The sequence below is a fragment of the Microplitis mediator genome, chromosome 3 (genome assembly GCF_029852145.1).
Source record: "Microplitis mediator isolate UGA2020A chromosome 3, iyMicMedi2.1, whole genome shotgun sequence".
In the NCBI taxonomy this organism is placed as follows: Eukaryota; Metazoa; Arthropoda; class Insecta; order Hymenoptera; family Braconidae; genus Microplitis; species Microplitis mediator.
In genome coordinates, this window is record NC_079971.1 from 20,377,700 (window position 1) to 20,388,243 (window position 10,544).

Here is a 10,544-nt window from a genome sequence, read left to right on the forward strand (position 1 = left end):
TGTCAATATTTTTTTTCCTACAAGGGATATGTCACAATTTTAATCGTAATTAATAAAAAAAAAAGCTATTTAAATGATTCAGATTCAATTTGAACGCGATGGAACGTATTTGAATTTTTTTAAATGAATTTACTTTTCGGAACTGAAAAGCAGCGCCTCTCGTTGAGCGACTTAAGAACGTATGGATACAGTTTTTTTTGTGATATAATTTTTTTACGGTAGAGATGTTCCAAAGCAGAATTTTTATTTGATCTAAAAATCTTTTATGGACTCAAGTATAATACGAAATTAGGCATAATTGAGATTTTATTTTTCGACATTTTTGTTATATATTTGTTTAATTTGACATATCATTCATTTAACAGAAATTTAAATTGGGTCTTGTTTTATTAAAGAGATTATCCTCTAGACATTAAATTTAGAATGCATTTGTCTGAAAAACGATTACTTTTTTATTAGAAGTATCTTTCATTTAAATATTTTTATTAGAGATGTTTCGAAAGAGATGTCCTAAAATAGAAAAGTTCATCAAGCCGAGGGCAACACAATCCGGGACAAATTAATGTCGTCGATTGTACGTTCAACTAATTTTTTTTTTCATTTATATATTTTCTAAAACTTTTTTTTTTTTAATTAAAGAAAATTCCAAATACTTGATATTTTTATGATTTCCGCCTTTTTTAGCAATTTCCTTTTATATTAAGTACATTCATATCTATTGAACCGATCTATCAACTATTTTATTGCAGAATGTTGTATCTTAACTTGGCATTATTTAGTGATTTCAAATATTTTTGTAGAATAGTACAGTTAATATATTATTGCAATTTGAACGTGTACTTGGCGCAATCTATTACAGCTGTGCTGTTTTTGGTGTGATTATGAATTTCATTATGTTATGTCCGACTCCGGAGCCTTTTTCAAAATTCACGTTGAACAATCCTGAGGAATAGCTATTCAAAAAATTTATACAAAAAATTTATACTATTAGTTCAAAAAAAATTCACTCCAATTTTTCGAATTATTTAATTAAAAATATATCGCGTTACTAATGCCAAAAAGGTGTATCTCAAAATATACGCCCTTTTAACTCTGTAGAACCAAAAAGGCGTATTAAAAAATTTTTTTTTTCGGATAAACTTGGGAATGTTACAACAAAATATATCCAGAAAAAAACGAAAATAAAATGTTTTTTGACATACTTCCTTTTGGCTTTAGTAACGCGATATATTTTTAATTAAATAGTTCGAAAAATTGGAGTGATTTTTTTAAAACTAATACTATAAATTTTTTGTTATAGCTTTTTCGGTCTAAAATTAAAGAAATATGATATTTCCTATACATTTTCTAAGATAAAGTAGCGAATAGATGAAAAAAAAAAATTAACCATTTAACTGGTTAAACCCTCAGCTAATTAGCCTAGCTAATTTGAGTTAACCGGTTAAGCCTTTGGCTGCTTAGCCAAGCTAACGAAGTTAACCGGTTAAATTAGCTAAGCTGACCAGCTAACCAGCTAATTAACCTGGTTAACTTTTTTAACCGGTTAAGCCGGTTTAGATGTACAGCCCTAATATATATATAAATACGTAAGAGAAAGGGGAGGCGGGAGTAGGCAAAACGAGGTACTTCTAAAATTTTATAAAAAAAATTTTTTTTTTTTTAAATCTATTAAAACCATCTCAAAATTACTTTTGTAGATATAATTGAGCATTATTTTGAATTTTTTTCGTTAAACTTTTTCAAGAATCGAGTGCCGGTCGAAAAATGTTGAAGACTTTTGTATTATGATAAAAACTATTAAAAACTTTTTTATCTTCTTTTGCATCCAATAATTGTGTAAAATATAATTTTCTTAATGTAAATAACTTACAAAAAATTTTGATAAAATCAAACTTATTCAATATTCAGAATTTTTTTTTTTTCTACATTTTTCTGGGGGTACACTGTATATATTTAGGTAATCAATTATATTTTTGATAATATAATTTTCATATTTGTTTATCACTATATTTTGCCCGCAAAAATGAAATTTTTTTTTTATGGCCACTGAAAATTTTGTCTATTTACTTTGAATTTCTAACAATTTTTATAATAATTTGTAATAAACTTTATAAAATTGTGTGAAATTATATCAAATTTTACAAAATGCTACCCCACACTAGATGCAATAGTGACATCAAATTCTCTAAAGTTTTATGAAATATTATAAAATTTTATATTATTTTATAAAATTTCAAACAATTATATAAAATTTTATCTAATTATTACTCTCCTTTTGAGATGTTACTTTATAAGATTGTATAAATTTGTATAATATTTTATGATTGTATATAATTTTATGAAATCGTATACAACTTTATAAAATCTTATAAAATTTCATCTAAATATTACTTCTCTTCTAAGGACTTACTTCATAAAATTATATAAAATTGTATAAGATTGTATAAAATTTTATATAATTTTATGAAATTGTATAAAACATTATAAAATTTTGTAAAATTCCATCTAAATATTACTTCCCTTCTAAGGAATTACTTTATAAAATTGTATAAAATTTTATATAATTTTATGAAATCGTATAAAACTTTATAAAATTTCATACAATAACATAAAATTTCATTTAATTATTACTTCCCTCACTAAGATCTTACTTTATGAAATTATATAAGATTGTATAGAATCTTATAAAATTTCGTACAATTATATATAATTTTATCTAATTATTACTTCCCTTTTAAGATCTTACCATATAAAATTTTATAAAATTTTATAAAATTCTATAAAATTTCGCTGTACAGTCTTATAAAATTGTATATAATTTTATACAATTGTGTAAAACTTTATAAAATTTTATTATATTTTATACAATTTTATAAAATATCATACAATTTCATAAAATAACATTTATTTATTACGTTCCGTACTCAGATCTTACTTTATAAAATGTTATTGAATTTTATAAAATTTTATAAAATTGTATGAATTTTTATAAAATTTTGCTGTAAAATCTTATAAAATCTTACAAAATTTTATAAAATTTTATATTATTTTATACAATTTTATAAAAATATTTTTTCCCGGGCGAGTTGAAAATTTCTAAAATTACTCTTTTAAATAGTATGAGTAAAAAAGTACTGACCATCAGTGATATATTCATTGAGAGATATATATTCACTGAGATATTTTCCCAAGTGTACCATTGTGTCAATCAGTGGTATGGTTGGTACTAGTTCTGCATCAGTGAATATTCACTGATGGTCAGTACTTTTCACTGATTAATTTTAAGAGAATATGAGAACTTAAATTGCCTTGATTGTGTCTAAGATTTAAAATTAAAATAAAAAACTTACCTTTGATACTCATAATACTACAACTCTTCTATCGTGATTTTTATTTCTAATTACCCGCTTATTATTAAATTTAAAAGACAAATTTCATATCACTTTTACGAAAAAAATAATTTAAGTATAATTAATTTTAAAAATTTATTATTTTTATTGAATTTTCCATTTATTTATTTAAATACTAAATTACTCAATATATTAAAAAATGAATAAATAAAAACAACATATTTATCACTTTTTTTTTTATATCTCATTATACATATGTTATTACAAAAACAAAAAAAGACATCATTTTCCATTTGTGTTGTTTTAAATATTAATTTTATCATTTTATTTCTTTTAAACTATCTTACGATTTCTTCACAAAATTTCACCGATAATTTTTTTTTTTATCATTATTTTCATATTTTTAGTCATTTTTAATCCTTGTTCACCCTTTGTTCCTACAATCTCAAAATCGGGATTCAATTTATTTATTTACTTATTTATTTTTTATTAGTTTTATTTCTTTAGAGAAAAAGGTTCATAAGGAAACGCTCCTGTCAACATACAATGTACAATGATTACACCGGAAGGAATAATTTTTTTTCTTCCGTTTTTTTTTTTTTAATAATAATTATCATTAATAATTAATTTTTTTTTTTTCCTAAACATTTCAAAATTTTTTTTTCAATTTTTCATTCAATTTTTTTTCCCATCCTTATTTATTTAAAGCCTTAACTATACAATAATCTCGACTCGAATACAATTAATATCATCACTTCCGTATATAGATACAATTTTAGTCCTCAATTTAATTATTTTTGTTCCTTTACAATACCCACAATTATTTTAATAATCATTAAATATTTTAATTAATTAATTTATTATATTAATTAATTTAATTAATAAAACGTTTTAGGTCGTCGCATAAATATTTTTTTTTTTTATTAATTTATAAAATGAAAATAGGTACAATTTTTTTTATTTATTTATATTTATTTTAAATATTGGACGCTCTTTATTCGGATATATTTTTAAATATTTATGTCAAAAGACTCCGAAATTTATTTTTTATTTTATTCGCTTTAATATTTTTTTTCTCCCTAATAATGCCCATCGATTGCGATTCTAGTCCACTTGGTAGTTTAATTTTGTAACACTCACTCAGAATTATTAACTTTTTTTTTTCGCTATTCCCATTCATACCACACGCATTATTACAACAAATTACTAATTAATAAACACTCCTTTTAGTTCCTAGTCTTAAAATTAAATAGAGTGCCGTTGATTGGTTAACAAAATTCTAAAATGTCGACAAATTTTCTAACCTCGAAATGCAAGCTCGTGTTTTAAATATTTATTTTATAAATATTTAATAATTAATTTTAATTACAAAATTTTTTCCAATTAATTCAAATATGTACATATTTTTTAAATGCATTTCGAGATGTTTTTTTTTATATATTTAATTTTAATATTTACATATATTTATAACCATTAATTTCTAACGTAGAAAGTATTAATTTGGATGAAAATATGCCGACATCGAATTTATCAACGGCGGTAATTTTTAAATTTATTTAAAATTTTTTCGTTTTAAAACGTCACATTCTCGGTTCTTATAATTTGTTGTTTAATTTACAATTATTCTACGCAATATCGCTGGGAATTTTATTTTCATTTTTTAAAACCTTTTTTGTTTTAGTACTTAAATATTTATTTTTTCACTCACTCATTCATTGTCAAGTTACCAAATGATTGAGTTTTTAAACATCGCTCGTCAATGTTTGTTTTTAGTTTTATTTTTTTCAAACTTTTTGTCAAGCTTTAATTTTTTTGGGAGTACCTATTTACAAAATTCAAAATTTCGGTTTTGTCCGAATTTCGAATTGTCCATATTTTGTTTTTGTGGTTTTTTTTTAAGGTGTAATTAAAAGGCTTGTGTTTTTAAAGATGATAAATATTTGTTTGAGTATTTCCAAAAATTTTCTTTTGAATACAGTCATTTGAAAATTCAGTCAAAAGTAGTTCATTCAAAATTTTGTTATTTTATCTTTTACTTCAAATTAAAATTCTGTTTAAACTATTGAATTTACGAAAAAAATGAATGAGATCTTTTCTGTAGCAAATTAAATTTTCTATCAAAAAGGTCCTTTGAAATTTTTTCGTAATTTCAATAATTTTCAAGTTATCGAAATTTGAAATTTTAATTGAAATTTTTTCATGTAAAAATCAGAAATTTAATATGCTTCACTTTGAATGGAAATTCCGTCTAAACTATCAAATTTATAAGATATGTCATAAACAACTTTTTGATAGGAAATTAAATTTCCTACAAAAAAGGCCTTTATAAATTTTTATGTCATTTCAATAGTTTACGAGTTATTCTAATTTAAAGTAAAACAAAATATTGTCAAAAAGAAATTTTAATAACAATTTCAAAATCACGTTTTGCTCCTAATAATTTTTTCATGAAAATTCAAATTTCTACATACAGTTCAAATTATTTTTGAAAAATACTCATACAAAAATTTTTATCAACACAAACAAGCCTTAAAATTACAAAAAATTTGATAAATAAATTTCGATTAAAAAAAAAATCTTAATTAAATTTTGCACGTTTTTTTCAAAATTTTTTTTACAGTATCCATAAATGGATCGTGATGCTTGTCTTTTAAGTATTTAATTTTTTTTCATATTATTGCTAATCCATTAAAACAAATTAATCAATTAATTTAATAACTAATAATGATAATAATAATAATAATAATAATAGTAATAATAATAATAATCATTATTAAATTATTAATTAAAAATGGAACAATTTATAAATAAAATTCTTAACTGCAATCAATTGTTTCGAAATTGCACATTTTTTTCAATAATCACATTTTTTTTTATTATATCAAGTTCAATTTATTAATTAATTTATGTAATTAATTAATCAATTTTTTATTTTAAGTATAATGAGATTTTCGAAACACTTGATAACAATTTTATTTTTAAATAAAAATGCTTTACAAACAAAATTATTACAAAAAAATTTCTTTTATAACTAATATAACTATAATAATAATAACCATAAAAATTAATTATATTTATTGATTAACTAATTAATATTAGCATTTATAACTTAAATTGTTAGTCAATATAAAAGTCATTTATCGGGTATATTGGAACGCATTAAATTTTTTTTTTAATTTTCGAAATTTTTTTTTTCATTTTTTATTTTTTCAAAAAATTGTTTTTTATTTATTATTTTTTTTTTTTTGTTAGTGTGAAATGTAATGTATTTGTCTTTTTGTGTTCAAAATGTATTTAAAAAATGCGATTTAAACCCGATAAAAAAAAATAAAAATCGTAGTATAATTAAATAATTTTAAATTAATTAATTAATTTATTTATTTTTAAATGCATTAGAAATTTCGTGACAATTATCAGCGTATTTTATAGATTTTTATAAAAAATAAAATAGTAGAATCGAATTTTTTTTTGGGACCCCAAAGTTCCGAGTTCGAAACCGGGGTGTGAACTTTTAGTGAAATCAAAAAAAATTTTTTTTTTCTCCATTAATTGATTAAGAAATAGATTGCCTCCATTTTATTTAAAAAATAATTTTAACACACGTAACTAAATTTATCACATTCAGTTATAAAAATACACGCAAACAATTAAAAAATACAACACGGGGATTTTATAGATGATAAAAGTTATCTAACTATTAATTAATAGTAATAGCAATAACAATAATTCTAATATTAATAATTAATTGATTAACTAACAATTAATAATTTATTTCAATAAAAACTTAATGATAAATTTAAAAATAATAATAATTATTTTTATTTATAATGACAGTTTATTGTTATTGTTAATTAGTAGTTGTAGTATTGGCAGGAGAGTCTTAAATTATGCATTTTTTTAAACTAAAAATTGTAATTTTTTAAAGTAAAAATTTCCTGATTAAAATGATAATTTTTTTTTATAAATTCTAATGATTTTCAATTACTAGTATACTTTTTTTCTATATAAATTTTTTTTTAACCAATTCTGACTAGCAAACAACTCGATGATATTTCTTATAATCATCAATAATCTCATAAATTGACTTTTAATGGCAAATTAAAATTTTTTTTCTACGAAAGAGTTAATTTCACTACTCGGCGTAATTATTCTTTAAATTAATTAATGATTTTTTTTATAAAAAAAAAGGAAAATGTTTTTATTCATTCGAAAAATGATGAATTTCAATCTTTTTGACTTATGTAATTCATTTAATTCATAAATTTGAATTTTTAAATTAAAAATTACCAAAACAAAATTACAAATTTAATTAAAAATCTCTATAATTAATAATTATAATAGACTGTTATATTAAATGGACACAAAATTTGAAAAAAAAATTTTAATAATTTGAAAATTGTTATAAAAATTAAAAATTTTGAAATTTAAATAATAATTTTTAAACTTCCGAAATTATAAATTTGAATATTTTAATGAATTGGAATTTCTTCGATGTTAATTTTTTGTATAATTTAACAAATTTTGAATTTTATTTCAAAAATTTAAAGTCAACAGAGCTTCAATTTCTTAATTTTTATCAAATCCGTAATTTTGAATATAAAATTTTCAAATTATTTTCTTTGTTCATTTTGGTCTAGAATGACATTAATTTAAATGTTGGAAAAATTTCTTAACATATTACCCCGTATACAAAACTAAAAAACTCTTCAATAAATTAACCAATAAAAGTTTTAAAAAAACATAACCTACAAATATTTCTCCACAATTAACTAAATTATTTTTTAAAAAATACACTGAGTATTTTTTTTTAAATCTTAATTAATGACTCATCTTCTCCAGCTTCAACTTCAACTACTTGCTCACAAAAAAAAAGCAAACTAGATTTTTATTTTAAAATGAGTTTAACTATCTAAAAATTGCTCGTTTAATAATTAATTATTAAGAATTATAATTAAAATAAAAACTTAAAGTCAGTCATTTTGCACATTTTAGTAACCATTAACTTTTAAATAATTAACCTTTAATATATTTAAACATAACTATGACAATTATTTAATAATAATAATAAACGGTAAAGTTAAAATAGCAAAAAAAGTTAAAACAGAAAATAATGATTACGAACATTTGAAATAACGGATAGGAGGCTGGTTAATTAATTAATTACTTGATTAATCTAAAAAATACGCTTGCAATTGTCTTAATATTAGTATAATCATTGTATATCGTAGGTCGACGCGGTCGAATCTGCGACGTCGGTAATAGTAACGGATTGAATTTAATAATTATTTCAAAAATTGAAAATAAATAAATTTTATTTATTTATTTAATTCGGATGTTTTTCAAAAATTTCGTTTTTTTTCATCAATCGCGTACTATTATTTAAAAGTAATTACGACATACGCGTGTCGAATAGGAAGCGTGGGACGAAAAAACGCACAAAATAATAACCGAAGCTTCAAAAATTCATTCGCACTACATTTTTTTTTTTTTTTTAAGTAATTGTCATGTAATTTTTTTATTTTCACACTTTTACTTCAACTTTATTTAGATTTTTTTTGCATTACAAGGATCGACTGTCGAGTCCGATCGCCGATTTTTTTTATAAAAATTCAACGGCTCGAGAACGACGTAACGAAAGGAGGCATTTTTGTCAACGCTGATAGTTTGTCCTACAAACTTTTATTTTTTTTTTAAGTTCTAAAATTATTACCAATTTGTACTTTTTGACTAGATTCGAATTTATTTTTTTTTAGTCATAATTTTGTCAAAAAAAAAAGTTTGCAGGATTTAGTGCGTCGGTGTATTTTTGCCCAAAAGGGGACTTCGATCAAACTTAATCAATACCATTAACGATCATATTTTTTTTATTATTTAATGTGTTTTTAGGTTTTAGGTTAACAGTTTTTTTTTTTTTTGTTAATTAGAAAACACATTAAATAATAAAAAATATGATTTTTCAAATTAACTATAACCTGCGCTGTGTTTTAAGATAAATAACTGTACGTAAAAATTTTAAAATCAGAAACTTAACGTTCGCATTTTTTTATTTTTTGAGTTTTCAATATTTTTGATTATCTGTCACTTTTTTTTTTTTTTTAAATTCAAAATAAAATTTAAATTTAAAAATTATATGAAAAATGAATTTTTCCTGACAGAAAAAATAACTGATATTTTTTTTTTTAAATCATATGAAAAATGATAATTATTAAAAATAATTAAAAGACAGATAATTAAAAATATAAGAAAACTCACAACAAAAAACAATAAAAAAAATGACAATATCGCGAACGAACATGAACAACGTGTATGTGAAACATTTATTACGGGGACTTCCTTGAGCTTTGTTTATTTTTTTAAATATTATTATTTTAAATAATTAATTCGTTACTGATTAATCATCAATTTAAATAATTAATTTATCAATTTATTTTTATTAAATGTTTTTTTTTAATTATTATTTTTATTTCACCATTGGAAAAATGTCGGGTGGATATTTTGTGAAAGGGAAGTTTGTATGTGTAAAATTAAAATGCCATAAGTTAATTGTAACTAAAAAGATTTTACTCGGATACTATTAATTTAAAAATTCTTTCTCTTTTTTTTTATTACGGGAAACCCTCTAACGCTCGACCAATCATGTCGCGCCAGTTGGAGCAATCGCGGGAAAATTTAAACAGCAGTTACTTACTCATTTCATTTTTTTTTTATCCATCAATTTTTACTCGACATAAATTAATCGAGCGTCAAAGGCGTCTTAGAATTCGTATCCGAGTTCCGATTATTTAAATCCCCTAGTGAATGCCTTCGCGATTAGAGAATTAAAAAACACGATGAAAATCGTATTTTTTTAACCTGTATGCTTATTATCTATTGTATCCGGATAACATTTTTAATTAATTAATTATTTATTTATTTATTTTTGTTTATTAATAATTATATATATAATATATATGCATTAATTATGTAAGGATTAAATGTCAAATTTTATTTACTTTTAAAATGACTTATTTTTTTTTTTCGAGCATCTAAATATGACATGCTCTAGTTTTTTCAATTATCATCATTCTAATCATCATCTATTTGTTTTTAAATTGATTATACAATTGCATTAATTGTCAATGCTAAACCTACTAAACACTTAATACATTTATTTTCTTTAATTTTCAAATATAAACTTAATTTTTTTTTTAAATC